The sequence below is a fragment of the Fukomys damarensis genome, unplaced genomic scaffold (genome assembly GCF_012274545.1).
Source record: "Fukomys damarensis isolate Sample0158 unplaced genomic scaffold, DMR_v1.0_HiC HiC_scaffold_2, whole genome shotgun sequence".
NCBI classification, from domain to species: domain Eukaryota; kingdom Metazoa; phylum Chordata; class Mammalia; order Rodentia; family Bathyergidae; genus Fukomys; species Fukomys damarensis.
In genome coordinates, this window is record NW_022900914.1 from 26,238,517 (window position 1) to 26,253,777 (window position 15,261).

At 49.5% G+C, this 15,261-nt stretch overlaps 1 pseudogene; it reads right to left on the reverse strand.

Annotated features, from left to right (window-relative positions):
* Positions 1 to 14,216: 14,216 nt before the first annotated feature.
* On the reverse strand, positions 14,217 to 14,910 carry LOC104856471 (annotated as a pseudogene).
* Between the last annotated feature and the right edge of the window lie 351 nt (positions 14,911 to 15,261).

Below are 15,261 nucleotides of genomic sequence, written 5' to 3' on the forward strand. Positions count from 1 at the left end.
TCATGCTTCCTAGGATGAGGGTGTGAAGGCTGGGGCTCCAGCTGCCATCTTGAATCATGAGTCGAGGTTTGGAAATATATATGAGGCCACAGCATAGAGGAACAAGTGATGAAATTATGTCTTTCATAGGAAAGAATTAACCTTTATATATTTGACCCACTGTTGTCCAGTCTTTTTTATTAGTTGAATATGCTGAATGTTCAAAGTGTCTATTTGACATGAGTCTGAGATGAAAATTTAGATCCAACCAGCCTAGCTGCTTTATGTAATTTAAGTTTTCCCTCTCATCCCCCAATCTCCTAGGTTCTCTGAGTTTTCTTGTTTGACCTTCCTGTGGTTTTACAGCCCTCTGATTCCTGTATATTCTTGCAATAGGGAGAGATAAATGTTGGTGATTTTTCTTATCCCTAATACTAGGCTATCAGAACCAACAGCAAACACAAAGCCCAGGAAGAGGCTGGGAGAGGGATGAGATAGCTAATGTCTCATTGTTGGAACAAGTCGGCCATCTGAAGATACGGCGGGGTGCTCTTTTGTCTGAAGATATGGGGTGCTCTTTTGGGGGAGTAGGGCATCTGTTTTTGCTGGGGAACTTTTAGAAAAGCACAAGGCCCAGAGGAGAGGGAGGGGAAGCTGCCACTGCAGAGTGGACAGAGACCACACAACCAGTGGTTCTTAGGACCAGGCTGGGTTTGCACGATCAGCTCTGCTGCGGGTTGTGAAGTGGGTGCAAAGACGAGAGATGTGTTCATTAGACATTGATTAAAACTCCTGGGCTGAGGACAGATCATAGCACAGAACATCATGTTAGACTTAAAGATCCAAGAGGGAAACCAGGGCTGCAGTTGTCCTGGATGAGAGCCCAGAAATGAGCCTGGAGTTGGGAGATTTGAGGAGTGTGGAGAGGGACAGTGCAGTAGGGTGAGGACTGGGGGAGGCAATCGTGGGATGGGGAGGGAAGGAGAGCCTTAGGGGCGCCTTTCCGTGTGTCACAGAAGCCAACAGGGCTTCTAGGGAGGATACTCCTTGAGGGTGGAAGGTTTTAGACCCTCTGCTGTGTGTCAATACTGTGCTACTAAGGAACTGAGCTCATTGCAAACTGAGTATTTATTTACTACTGGGGCTCAAACCCAGGTCCTTGAGCTAGGCAAGACCCAGCCTTTGTGTTGTGTTGTTATGTTGGAGGCCTCAGCTTCCTGAGTAGATAGGATTACAGGCACAAACTACCATGCCTGGCTTCAATTGCCCTTTTTTAAATGACTGGATCAGAGAGAGGGTCGAAGAGTCAAGCGTGGCATCTGGATTCTGGATTCGCAGTAAGGACACCAAGGTTCAGAGGCACAGTCGGAGACAGCCACCCTGCTGCGCCTCTGCAGTCTCCACCAAGCCAGGGGTCTGGCTGGCCCAGAGGCAGGGATAAGGGAGGACTGGCCTCCTCCCTCCTAACTCCCCGAGGCACTCGCTGAACGGGCAGACTCTGTTGAGCATACTCAGCAAATTGTTCCCTTGTCCTAGATCAGTTGCAGGAGAATCCTCAGGTGGAGAGAAGAGGGGGCCAGAGGTGGAGAGGGAGGCCAGAGGGACCAGCTCCAGAAAGGTTGCTGGGAAAGTTAAGTCTTTCCGAGCATGTTGAGCAGGAAGGAAAGCACTGAATAAATTATCCGTTGGACGAGATTACAGTCTGGGAGGCGTTTTCTCATTATGCATGCCCTCATTATGTTAAATGTAAAAAGCATAACACTGCCACTGGAGGGTAAGAAGCCAGCCGAGCACTAGCTGGTGCACCCTGCCCCCTGCATTCCTCATAAGCAGATTTTACCAGGGGAAAGGCTGGGGCCGAGCTGGGCCGAGGCACTAACAATGCCTCGATTCTTCCGCAACTATCTTTCCATGGCCCTCCACAGAAACAGTTCTCAGAGAGCCCTCGCCTTGCTGTGGCGATTCCAGTTTTGCTCCTTTTTTTTCCAACAAGTAGAATGGGACAGTAACCATATGCAGGATTTCCTGATAGGTGCTGGATGCAAAAGATGGACTTGGTCCTCCCTTCGGTGCCCCGGGACCGATAATGATATGAGTAACTTGTGATGGGAGCAATGAAGGAAGACCCCGTGGTTCTGGGGAGATGCGTGCAGAGGCCTGACCCAGGCAGGCAGTGGCCAGGGGGAGGGTGTGTGAGTGGCAGAAGGGGTCTTGGCAGGAGGACAGAAGGAGACCATGGTGGATGGATAGGATGGGCAGAGGCCTGGCCCTGCAGGGCTTTGGAAACCCCATAGAGATCCTAAGAAGGGAAGCCACTGGGTTCTAAGCAGAGGGCACTATGCTAACAGACTTGGTCTGCCTCTCTTGAGGTCTCCTTGTACCTTGTTCCTCAGGTCCAAAGCCTGTCAACCGCTCTTCTATACCTGTCCCAGCTAGGTTGATACACAATGCCTGTCTACTCTGCCTTAGACAGTCCTCCCACCTGGACTTTCCTGCTCTCTGAGCCCTGTTCTGGACAGCTGCAGTCCTGTTCCTCCCTCTGTCACCTGTGTTCGGGGCCAGCTCCTTCCTGAGACACCCATCTGAACTCTGCCTGCCTTGTGTCCCTCTGTTGGCTCTGCTCTTCTGACCTACCTACTGGTTGACTTAAATCTTCTTTCCCCAGTGTACCCCAACCTGCAGATGATGCTAACCCTAGAACTGCACTTGCCCCAAAGACACGGACTGTCTCTGCTGTTCCTTCTTCCTAGAATGCCCTTCCCTCTTCTTTTCCAGGAAAAATCCTTTTCCTTTCACAAAAGACCCACCCCCCCACCCCCCGCACCCGGCAGAATAATTCTGCTGCTACAAGGCAGTGTCCCTGACTAGACTTGACCTCCTGAGGGCAGACATTCGGGTGATGCCTGCTCTTCAGGTACTCAAGAAATGGTAAGATAAGCAGCTGCATGCTGCAAAACGAGGTCCATAAAAGCCGGACTTGGATCACCCATGGCACTCAGAAGAAAAGGAGCAGGTTCGTTTCTCTCTCTCCCTCCCTCTCTCTCTCTCTCTCCCTCTCTCCCTCTCTCTCTCTCTCCCTCTCTCTCTCTCTCTCTCCCGCCCCCTTTCTCTTTCCCGTTTGTTCCCTCCCTCACTCCCTCCCTCTCTTCAGCTCTATTTAGCTCTATTTTTCCTGGCCTAAAACTCATTGTTCATCATTAAAATAAAATTCCAGAGAGTAGGCTTCTTGTTGAGGCATGGCAAGGGCTGCTGGAGGGTTGGAGTGGAGAGAATCAGGTGGGTTCCTGCAGTTGGAGGAGCCGTTAGGGATGTGGCCACGTCTTCCAATCCCGAATCAGGATACATGGTCTGACCCACAAGTGATGCTGGGGCAGGGTACTGGAGAACAGCACTGTAGTTGGGTCCCATCCTTCCCCTCTGCATCCTTCAGAATGTCCAGTGGGGTGGGGGAGAAAACTACCCTTCCCAGGGCTCTGGGGTGGCATTAGCCAGTGCTGCCCACCCACGCTCCCTGCCTGGAGAATGCCTCCTACCCACCTCATCCTTCTGGTTTGGAAGGGGTAGGTCTTGGGGTTCACATCCCACTTCCTGCTGCCCGACCACCAAGACCCAGCTGGCCCGTCTGTGGTGGCATCTGCCTGGCCTCGGGGACTGGTTCAGGCAAATGTGACTCAATCATGGGGACCCTGTGCTTGAGAATCATGGGGTTCTGATGGATCGCAAGGGTAAAGTGGAACTGTCGTTCAGGGATTCGTTAGCCCCAGAACAACCCAGCAAGTGGTGAGTCCTGCTAAAGGGAAGCAGAATGGAGCAGGGGTGGGGCACTGAGTACTCACAAGGGCTGGGATGTCCACAACGTTCTTCTGAAGTTAACCACAGTGACCTTTAGTGCTGTCACAGTGTTGTGGGCCCTGCATCTAACTGGTTCTGAAACACTTCCCGCTCCCTAGAGTAAAGCTCTGCAATGCTCTACCCTCAGTCCTGGCAACTGCCAACCTCCTTTCTTCATCTGTGGATTTGTCTCTTCTGGGCATCTGTAAATGGGTCATTCACTATGACTTTTGGTGGCTGGCTTCTTTCACTTAGTATGATGTTTCAGCATCTCGTCCACATGGTAGTCCATGGCAGTGCTTTGTTCCCTGTGGGACTGATACCCTTCCCTCATATGTAGACTACATTTTGCTAATCCATCCACATGATGGGTATCTGGTTATTTCTGCCTTCTGGCTGTCATGCAAAGGGCCATTCTGAACATTTGTGTGCAGGTACTTGTTTGAACACCTGTTTTTGGTTCTCTAGGGCTTCTCTGTAGGAATAGAATTGCCAGGCCAGGCCATAATTCCATGTTCAAGATTTTGAAGTACTTCTAGCCTCTTTTCCATGGTGGCTGAGCACAAATTCTTTTTTTATTGTCCCATTTGACTTAACAAGTTCTGCTCTGTGCCAAAGCTGTACCTTTTAATGTCCCAAGGCCTCCAGCCGAACGCCATTAGATAGCTGGTTTGGACTTGTTCCTGGGCTGGTCTGTGGTGGTGCAGTCCCTAACCCAGGAGTGAACCAGCTCAAGAGCTGTGGCCCAGAGCAGCCTCCTCTTCAGCTGCCTGGGCAGTGTCTGTCAGCCCGTGATTTCTGCCTGGACGGCCTCCCTGAGAGCCACTCAGAGGCTGTACGATGCTTGGAGCTAAGCTTTGGGTCAGGACAAGGCTGTGGGGTGATCTGTCTTTCCAAAGATTCAGGCCTTGGGGGCTGAGGTGGACAAGGTAACAGCTACTCACCATCATAGGGTATAGGAATCCTGATATAGGTGCTATGGTCTGAAAGTGTGTGTCCCCCTAAGTTCATGTGTTGAAATCCTAGCCTCCAAGGTGTTGGTATTAGGAGGTGTGGCCTTTGGGAGGTCCTTGGATCATGAGGGTGGATCCCTCCTGAATGGAGTTAGTATCCCTGTAAGAGACCCCAGAGAGCTGCCCAGCCTGTCCCACCATGTGAGACATAGGGAGGTGTCACCAATGAGAAACAGCCTGCGCCAGACACCAACTCTTCTGGTTCACTGACCTTGGACTTGGCAGCCTCCAGAATTGTAACCCATGTCTGTTGTTTTCGAGCCACCCAGCTTGTGGTACTTTGTTACTGCAGCCTGAAAGGACGGAGGCCCTGAGTGCCCATGGAGAGAGCCGAACCAGGGCCAGGACGGACTTCACCTGCCCAGCACATGACCATAAGCAAGTCTCTTCCTGTCTCTGGGGCTCAGTTTCCCAAGTGTCAAATGAGCAGGGCCTCCTGTCAGTCTCCTTGGTGCCTCTCATTTGACCTTGGCCCCCAAGCCCCGAGCCTTCCCTCCTCTGAATCTTCATGAAAATCTAGGATCTTGCAGAGGGTGGAGCCCAAGACAGAATGCAGGCCACCTGCGTGGACGCCTTTCCCAGGTGTCGTGCACACTGCTAGTTTCGTCAGCTGAGCGCTGCTCGTGGGCCCTGGTGAGCTCCTGAAGCAGGTTCACACAATCTCCAGCGATGAACTGGTCCTGATGGAGGACATTGTGTGCCCCAGAACTGGCCCTCAGCGCTGCACCGGGAGGGAACTTCCTGTTTAAACGGAGCGTGGAGCGATCGCGTTCATTCACACCACCTGCAGCGCAGGGTAAGTGCACCCCACGCTACAGCCTGAGCATGGCGGCGTGTGGGATGTCTGTCTCCGTTTTCCTCCATCTCACACACACTCGTGAAGCTGTCACAGAACCTGCCCTGCGTGCTAAGTACCGCCTGACAAGGCCTCTCTTCAACATTCTAGTCCCTTAGTCAAGTGTTCACTGTTTCGCGACGTGTACAAATGCATTAGTTACACCGAAAATGCTAGAGTGAGGTGTTTTGTTACTGTTGCTATTATTATTGCCCAACTCTTACAAATCCAAGAATTACAAAGATGAGTTTCAAGATGTGATTGCGATTTCAAGAGAAGGTCCAGCATCTAAACACTTTGAGTTTCCATGCAGGAAACCTCATGCTCTTGAACTGGTATTTAATTATATTTTTGTTTTCTGTTTTTGAGTCTGGTGGGGGGTGGGGAGGGGGGAGGTCTTCCTGAGTTGCCCGGGCTGGCCTTGAACTCTGGATCCTCCTTCCAAGTATGTACTAGAGATTACAGGTGTGCACCGCTACACTTAGCTCTTGAACTGGTATTTTAAATTGATCGATTGGTTGATTATGGTGCTGGGGATGGAACCCAGAGCCCCCCACGTGTAGGCAAGTGCTCTACCACTGAGCCACACCCCCAGCCCTGAGCTGGTATTTGAAATGACATGATAAAGGCCAGCGTTTGGGCCCCCTCTAAGGGGTTTGTGGAATGTTCTACGCTTGTCAACAACCCTTAATTTTCTAAGGGCCAGCAAATTGTCCTGTTAAGGATGGTTTTGTGTAATTCCACAAAATGTGCTCCATCCTTTGCTGTCCTCTTAAGGAGCCAAGGTGACCATGGCTCCTGCCAGGCAGCACTAAGGGAACCTGGGTAAGGAAAGGGCAGGCAGTGGAGGGTGACACAGGCAGCGGCCCTCCTGCTCTGTAAGGGATGCAGGAGTTGCCAAGGGCATGAAGTGTTGGATGAGGGTGGGGTAGAGGGTAGAGGATGATTAAACAACCCCTAAAAATAGGTCCTCCACCCTGAGACTGGGGTCTTGAGTAAGGCTCTTGAGAACCCACCCCCCGAGGGTTTGTGCCCTGTGGGTCCCTTTGCCTGGCGGGTTCTCTTGGGCTGTCCTCTGTCAAGCTGGGACAAGGGATAATCTTCTCCATGGAAGGTGACAAAAGGCAGCACCCAGTGCCCTCAAAAATGTTACTCCCTCCCCAGAGTCACCAGTGTGTGAAGAGTGGGGATGTGCAGGCACCCTTACCCTCTGTGCCAGGCTGTGTGCTCTGTGTGTTTGTGCGGTTGTGGGCACTTGGGAACCTCTGTGCATCTGTCCTTGGGGCCACTGCTGGCACAGTGTGGCTTTCTTCTCATCTCTGCCCAGAGCCAGGCTCTGCCCTGGGCACCTGCCACACTGTGGCCCTCAGCAGAGGCCGGATAGGCAGTTTATGCAAGAATGAGAAAAGCCTTCAGTGCCACCCTCTGTATAATTCTGGGGCCTGAAATCCCCTCATTAGTGGTTCTCACTGTGAGCTCTAATGATTTTTAATGAATATGTTTACAGAGAGGAGCCTGTCGCACCTGAAGGCCCTGCTTTTCTGCCTTGCTTGACAGAAGGGCCCTGCGCTGAGCAGGAGGATCACGGGCTCCAGGCCAGCCTGGGCTACCAACTGAGACCCTGCAAGGGGTGGGCTGGAGGTGGGGGGCAGGTCCCGGCCTTGCAAGGAGCAGGCAGGCAGGGGAAGGGCCAGGTGTGCTGTGAGTAGCTGCTGTGAGTAATTCAATTCAGCCTGTCTGACTTGCTGAATCAGTGTTGGGAAAACACACCACTCCCCTGGGAGGAGAGCTGTTTGTTATAAATAGAAGGTATTATCAGCCTGAGGTGTCGCAGCCAGCGCCCCAGCCCTGGGCTGCAGAGCTGCCCTACAGGGACTTTTGGAACAGCTCTCTGGTGCTTGTCCCAGGTGGCGCCCCGCTCTGGCTGGCTGGTGTTCCCTCTTGGGGTGACCATGGTACCCCCCCTCTCGGCATGCACTGGTAGCATCCTACCCATGCTGGGAAAGTCACAGACAAATCAGCCACCACCCCCTCTGAGCGAGAGCTGTTCCCTTCCTGATACAGCACCTCACTCCTTATATTGAAACAAATGTATTGAGGCATAAATCACACAATGTACGATGATTCACTGCCATTTAAGGTATACGATTCAATGGTTTTTAGTGTGTTCAGATAGGTGTGGCTGTCATCACAATGACAGCACATTTTCAGCTACCCCAGGGGGGACAAGATACCCTTTAGCTGTTACTTTCCCTTCTCCCCATTGGCACCACCAGCGGTAAGCCACAACTACTCTTTCTAGCCCTATTGAGTCTAATTCTGGGCATTTCATAAATATGGGGTCTGTTTGTTTTCTTTGTTTTTTGAGGCAAGAGTCTTTCTATGTAATTGAGGCTGTCTTGGAACAAGCCCAGTCTGGCCTTGAATTTGAGATCTTCCTGCCTCAGCTTCCTGAGTACTGGGATTACAGGTGTGTGCTGTCATGCCTGGCTGAATATGTGGTCTTTGGTGACTGGCTTGTTTTACTTGGCATATGGTTTTCAAGGTCCGCTCATGTTTTGGCATGTACAGTATCATTAGTACTCTTCTCCTTTTTATGGCCAAGTACCACAGTCTGTTGTGAGCTGCTTACGTTTCATCACCTCATCAGCTGATGGGCATTTGAGCTGTTTCTACCTTGGCTATTGTGTACAAACTTCTGTGTGGAAATGTGTTTCTGTGTTCCTTGGGAATAAACCCAGGAGTGGATTGCTAGCTCATTTGGCAAGTGTTTAATCATATGAGGAGCTCCACGATTGTTCTTAACAACAGTGATCAAACAGCTACTGCTAATTGGGGGTCTGGGAGGCAATTATTCGACAAATGCTTGTTTAGCTCTGTCTGTCCCGGGCGCTGCTCCAGCCGAGGGACGCAGCACTGTGAATGAAGTCAGTAAGCTGTGACTTTGCTGCCAGAGAGACATTGGCCTCTGTTCTGAATGCAGAGAACTTGGGGATTGTGTTTTGCCTACAGGTTTATGGACAAATGATTGACAAAGAAAACGCATATAAAGCATACAGGTTCATGGGTTTCAATGTGCATAGGCATATATCTGTAAAACTGTCACTGTTTCCCCCAAAGTTTCCTTGAGCCCCTTTGTGATTCCTGCCACTGCCCTTCCTTACCTACATAGCCTCAGGCAGCCACTGACCAAACTTCAGATGGGTAGCATTTTCTAGAATGAAATCATATGTGCTCTTATTGTGTCTTCTCTTTTAAATTATTTATTAAATAACCTGGGCAGGTTCTCTGCTGATACCAAATAGGGGTCCTACGATTTAACCCAATTCTGATACTAACTATCCAACCTGCCCAGGTTTTTTTTTGAGGACATACTGTGATTGATATTGTTGCTTGTATTAATAGTTTGTTCCATGCTGGGCATGATGGTGTACACCTGTAATCCCAGCACTCAGGAGGCTGAGGCAGGAGGATTGCTGTGAATTTGAGGCCAGCCTGGGCTACATAGTGAGATTCTGTCTCATAGTGAGGCCGTTAATTCTGTTTTATTGTTGAGTGATATTCCATTATATGGATATGTGAAAATTTGTTTATCTGTCCCCAGTGGAAGGACACTGTGATTGTTTCTCTTCTTGGTCATTTGGTAGGTGTGTGTTTGACTTTGACTTTTTCAAAGGGATTGTACTATTTTATACTCCCACCTGCAGTATATAAGGGTTCCTAGATGCTTTAGATCCCTTCTAAAGCACTTGGAATGGTCAGCCTTTTAAATTGCAGCCTTTCTAATTAGTATGTAGTGCCATCCCATCATGGTTTTGAGTTGCATTTCTCAAGGGACTAGTGAGGTGAGCATCTTTTCATAAATTTGTCATCTAAATATCTTCTTTTAAATATATCTGCTTAAATCTGCTCATTAAAATTTTTTGATTTGCTTATTTTCTTATTGAAGTGGGAGTTCATTGCTAAAAACAAAAAACTATTTCTCTATGTTCTCAACACCTCTGATACCAAATTCATGTTTTCTACACCGATAAATTCTCCAGTTCTTGGCAAGACCCCAAACAGGGGTCCTACAATTTAATGCAATTCTGATGACTGTCTGTCATCTTCACTAGAGAAATAGGTTTAATATAATGCAATACAGTATGATATAATATAAATGGATTTAAAATGTAGGCTCTCAATGGCCACCTGCAAGGTCAGGTGTGTAAGAGTGCAGAAGGGCCACCACAGGGCAGTGGACAGCCGAAGGATCCAGTCTGGAGTCAGAGGCCTGGAGCTCAGTGTCGAGTCCTGTGTGACTTTGTATTAGGAAGCTGAAGGGTGCGCTGAAAGCCAGGAGTCAACAGCCAAGGCAGTGGTGAAGCCTGGAGCTCCTCCGAAGAAACAGAAATGAGACTTCCTTCTTTTTTCCCTTTTTATTCCCTCCAGCCTTTTCGCTGGAGCCACCCACACCCAGGCTGGGTCTCCTGTCTTCCTAAGGCCATCATACCCAGAACTGTGCTAAGCCAATCAGCCAGTGCTGTTCACTGAAGTCAACACAGTGGTTAACTGTCGTGCCGACTATCCAAAGCCACTGCCAGCCTGCCCAGGTCCAGGGCTCAGGCCCATAAGATGCCAAAGGCCCGCTTGCAAATCGCAGGTTATCACCTAGACCTCTGACCAGCTACAAGTGGCTCCCTTCTTACCAAATCAGGCTGTTTTTTCCATCTCACAGGCTGCTGATCCCTCAAATGAGTTTTACAAAAAAATCAAATATTTCATTCATAAGAAGCCAAGCTCGGAGGCTGAGGAGCGAATTGAAATCTGCTTCCCCAAGGACAGGCTGTAGGAATGTTTATGGGATCCAGAAGCAGGGGTTCTGAGGTGTGGAGAACAGTGGCTGAGGGAAGGGACAAGCAAAGGAAGCAGTGGTGTGCACACGCATAACTTGACCTTCTGCCTCTTCATGGGGTGCACAGTCAGAAAACACAGAGGCCTTAGCATGACCTGAGGGCAGCTTCTGATCCTTCAACATGAAAGAAGTCACCACCGGACACTGGCACAGGCCAAAGTGAAGAAGACTTTGAGCTCTGCATTCCTAACGAACACTGGGGCAGCAAGTGCCTTTGTGGCCCCCGCAGAAGTGTCACCTGTAGCGGGGTTGTGGGGGCATGTATGAGGGGGACAGAGGAGGCAGTGCTTCTGGTCGCTCTATGGACATCTGTCCCCAGAACCTCCACATGTGGGGCTGTGGAGGCTCCAGCACATGGGTGTCAGTGGCCAGGCCATGGGCCACCCAGAGGTCATGCTGGGCTCAAATCCGCCCCGATGGCAGGGCTGGTTCTCTGGCAACAGCCCTCATCCTCCAAGAGTCATTCATGAGCATCACCTCAGGTGTGGCAGGAAGGGGATTGTTGTTAATAACCACAGATGCCCCGACCACCCTGGCCACTCAGGTAGTTATAGGCCAGGAATGAGAAACAGAAACAAGTGTCAATTTCTCACAAGATCACAAGTTTGTATTCTGACCTAAGCCTTTATCTGATACACAATTGGCAACTATTTCTAAAAATCTGACTTGTCTTTTCATTCTTAACAATATCTTTCAAATAGCAGACATTCTTAGTTTAATGAAGTCCACTTCATCACTTCCTTTCTTTTGGGATCATACTTTTGGTGTTTATCCCAGGCTGGCCTCAGACTCACTATGTAGCCCAGGCTGACTTCACACTCCTTGATCCTCCTGCCTCAGCCTCCTGAGTGCTGGGATTACAGGTGTATATACCACCTTAGTGGGTCATACTTTTGATGTTGTAGCTGGAAAATTTTGCCTAACTCATGGCCCCTAAGATTTGGTCCTATATTCGTTTACATTTTATAGTTGTATGCTTTACAATCAAGTGTGTGACCCATTTTGAGTTAATTTTTGTATGTGGTAAGATGCAGATTGAAGCTCATTTTTTGTTTATTTTTTTCTTGTTTTCTTTTTGGTTTTTCTGAGACAAGGTCTCATTACGTAGCTCAAGCTGGCCTTGAACTCACTATGTAGCCCAGGCTGGCACTGAACTCATGGCGATGCTCCTGCCTCAGCCTCCCTAGTGCTGGGATTGCAGTCATATGCCACCATACCTGGTTTGAAGTTCACTCTTCTGCATTTGACTGTTCAGTTGTTCCAGCACCATTTGGCAACAGGACTTGTTTCTCTACTGCATTCCCTTCACACCTTGTTCAAAATCACTGTTCACACATGCAGGCTCTATTTTTGGCCTCTATTCTCTTTCATTGATCTGTTTGTCTATCTTTATACAAGGGCCACTCTTGTGTTTAGCTTCGCAAACTGGAATTCAGCCTGTGTTCTTCCAGCATGGGTCTTGCTCAGTCGTTTTAGTCATTCCAGGTGAACTTTAGAATTGTCAGTTTCTACAGAAAAAGCCTTGTGGGATTTTGATGGGGATCGCATGGACTCTGCAGAGCATTTTGGGGTCAGTTGGCTTCTTAACAGTCCCGAGCCTTCTGAGCCGTGAACACAGCCGCTCTCGGATTTGTGCAGGGCTTCCGTAATTCTTCTCCACATTTGCAGCATCCAGCTTGCAGGTCTCTGCAGGACATCTGTGTTCCCTAGAATAGAACTGTCCGCTGCTGACTGGGTGGCTCTGGGCCTGTTGCAGAAGTGATTCTGACAGATAGAGCAGGGACCCTCTCCAGGGCCACTCGCCAGGAACGTGAGACGATGATCAGGTCGTGCTGTCGGCAGCTGCCGGCTTCCCCCGCCAGCACACCACCGTCTGCGGATGGATGTGCCTCCTGTCTGCTGTCCTGCAGACCTGCAGAGGGGTCCAAGTGCCAACCTGGACCTGGCATCCAGATCCACAGGAGCAGGGTTGAGCCTGTAGGACGGAGAAAGAGCTTTCCTCGCTCATCCCAGGTTCATGGCTGAGGCTCCTCTAAGAGAAGACAGATTAGCAAGAGAAAGGCACACGTGTGTATTTAATAAGAGTCCCTCATGGGAGACTTCCTCACCCCACGACACAGGGGAACCTGTGTGGGTTTCACGCTGAGTTTGTTGAAAAGTAGAGGGAGGCAGAGAAGTGTGATTAAGTAGTAATAACCAGGGGTTAGGTGCCTCTCTGTGACCCTGTGCCTTCAGGGATGGGATGCCCCTTTCTTCTTAGATGTTTTTTAGGGCCAGGTTGGATAATCTCTCCTAGGTCCTGCGTCCTTCTTCTGGGGTCCCAGCAGAGCTTGGAGTGGTCACTTGCTGCTGTTCCTGGGAATGTCCACTGGCCACATTCTGGGGTGCTGTGTCCCAAACCCCAGAAAGCAGCTCACCCAGCTCTGTGCACAGCCTCCCCAATAAGGGCTCATTGTCTCAGGTGTCCCCTGAATCATTTTCTCACCCACAAGTCTCAGTTTTTTAATACCCAGGGACAAGAAATAGCTACTTGAGTGTTGTTGGTGCCAAAAGCCAAGGAGTAGTAATATCGGGGTGAGTCTGGAACCCAGGAGAACTTGTATGGGTTCTTCAGTCTGTTTCCCTCACCCATGCCCCATTAACTCACACCGGGCTAAAGCCACAGGAGCTGGTCTGGTCTCCTTGCCTCTAGATACTTATTTCCAAATCATCTTGCACAACGTGGGCTACATTTATCCTCTCGTGTCACGAGATTCATCACAATGATCCCCTGCTCATAGACCATGCATGGCTCCATAGTGCCCTCAGGATAAGGTGCAAACTCCCTGGCCTGGCCGTCGAGAGAGCCCCAAGTCTGGCCCTTCTCTGTGCACCCCAAATCCTCTGCTCCAGCCAGACCAGTCTGCCACCATCCCAAGGACGTGCCCCACTCTAAGTTGTGGCTCCCATGTGCCCTCTCCTGCCCCTCTGCACACCCACATGCCCAAATCCCACCTCTCCCTAAAGATCAGTTCAAATCCTGTTTTTCTGTGAAATCTCACTGACAATTATGGCTCACTGAGCTATCTTTTGTTCCTTTTTAAAATATTTGTATTAATACGTGTTTGTAGTACATAATGGTTGATTCATTGTGGAGAGTGGGTACATGTCCATAGCACATCTTAATTCCTTTTATACCTTGTTTATATTCCTGTTCGCTCCTTCCTTCCATCTCTGGAGCCTCATCTTCTGTTCCATAAGTTAAATCAGGGGCTTTATTTTACAACTCACTTTCACCTTTACTAGCTCTATTAATTCTTTAATAGCTATCAGTTCTACTAGCTCATTTTTACTGAGTCTGTCTGTCCCAGGCACCACAAACACATGTGTGCTCCCCCTGCCAACACACTTCCACGTGTTTTTTGTTTGTTTGTTTGTCTTCTGTTTGGGTACTGGAGATCAAACTCAGGATCTTGCCCTTGGGAGGCAGTTGCGGTGCCACTGAGCTGAATTCCCAGCCCCAACTTCCACATTTTTTTTTTAGCAGTTACAGATTTTTTTTTTAGACGAGAGACACTCCAGGTTATCTTAAAGGTAACAACCATGCCAGAGGAGAGGAAACATCCATGCTTGTAGGAAAAAGCAGAAACAAAGCCCAAGGGTCAGGTTCTCCCCCTGCTTACGTCTAACCACCCAGCAGGCTTTTCTGCTTGGCAGTATCACCAGTGCATCGTGAAAGGGTCCGTGAGAGCCAGTTCAACTTGGCCAACAGTTCTTCCAATTCTGGACGAGCTTTGAATCGTCCCTTGAAGTCTTCACTCTGCTCCCTCACTGACAGTCTGACTCCCTCAGGAAGATTGCTCTGGAGTATTTCCAAGAAAATCTCTGTAAATATAGCCCTCAAACCGCTGATCTGAGCTACTCACTCACGGGTGGGGAGGACTGAGTCCAGTAACATTTTGCTGTGCTGGTCCTGCGGCCGATCACTTCCATGGTTTTGGTGGGCCTTGTGTGGCTTTCCTCAACTTTGACGGAGAGATGGTTTACAGAGGCTGTGAACATACTGAGAATAACTCTCTGCCCAGGGTCATGTCATAGGCAGTCAGGTGAATATTTAAAACTCCATATTCATAATCTGTACCCAAATTAATGGGTCTCACTGCCACTTTTCCCCTCTTCTTCTTGTGCTACAATTAGGTGCTTGTGTCTTCCAATGCCATGAGGGGCTTTGTTTTGTTCTTCTCTCTGGCACTTGGTAGAACACCACCTGTACAACGAATAGGATTCTCTCCCCAAGTTCTGAATCTTAAGACTGAAAAGACTTCCTTTGAAATGGTATAGTTCCCCATGCATAGAACCTCTCCCAGGGTTCCGCTCATTTTTTGTTGCTGCAGTCTTTATGAAAACCCAAGATCCGATCCAGCAGGAGCGACCCCTGGACATCTGAAAATGCTGACGGAACAACCTTGATTGGTTTAGAGAAGTTGGTTGCCTTATACAAGTCATTGCTAACTCAAACATCCACAACTGGGGCCCCAGTGACCTTCTTTGTAATTGCCGATGTGGAGGTGACGAGAGCCTGGGGGTGCCCTGTCCCACGGTAAGTAAGTGTGTCAGGAGGGGCCAGGGCACACACGTGTGTCCCTCTGGCTCTCTGCCTGAGGGAGGAGGACTGAAGTTAAGAGAGGTCCCTTCATGCTGACACGGAAAACCAAGAGGCCCTTCCATTA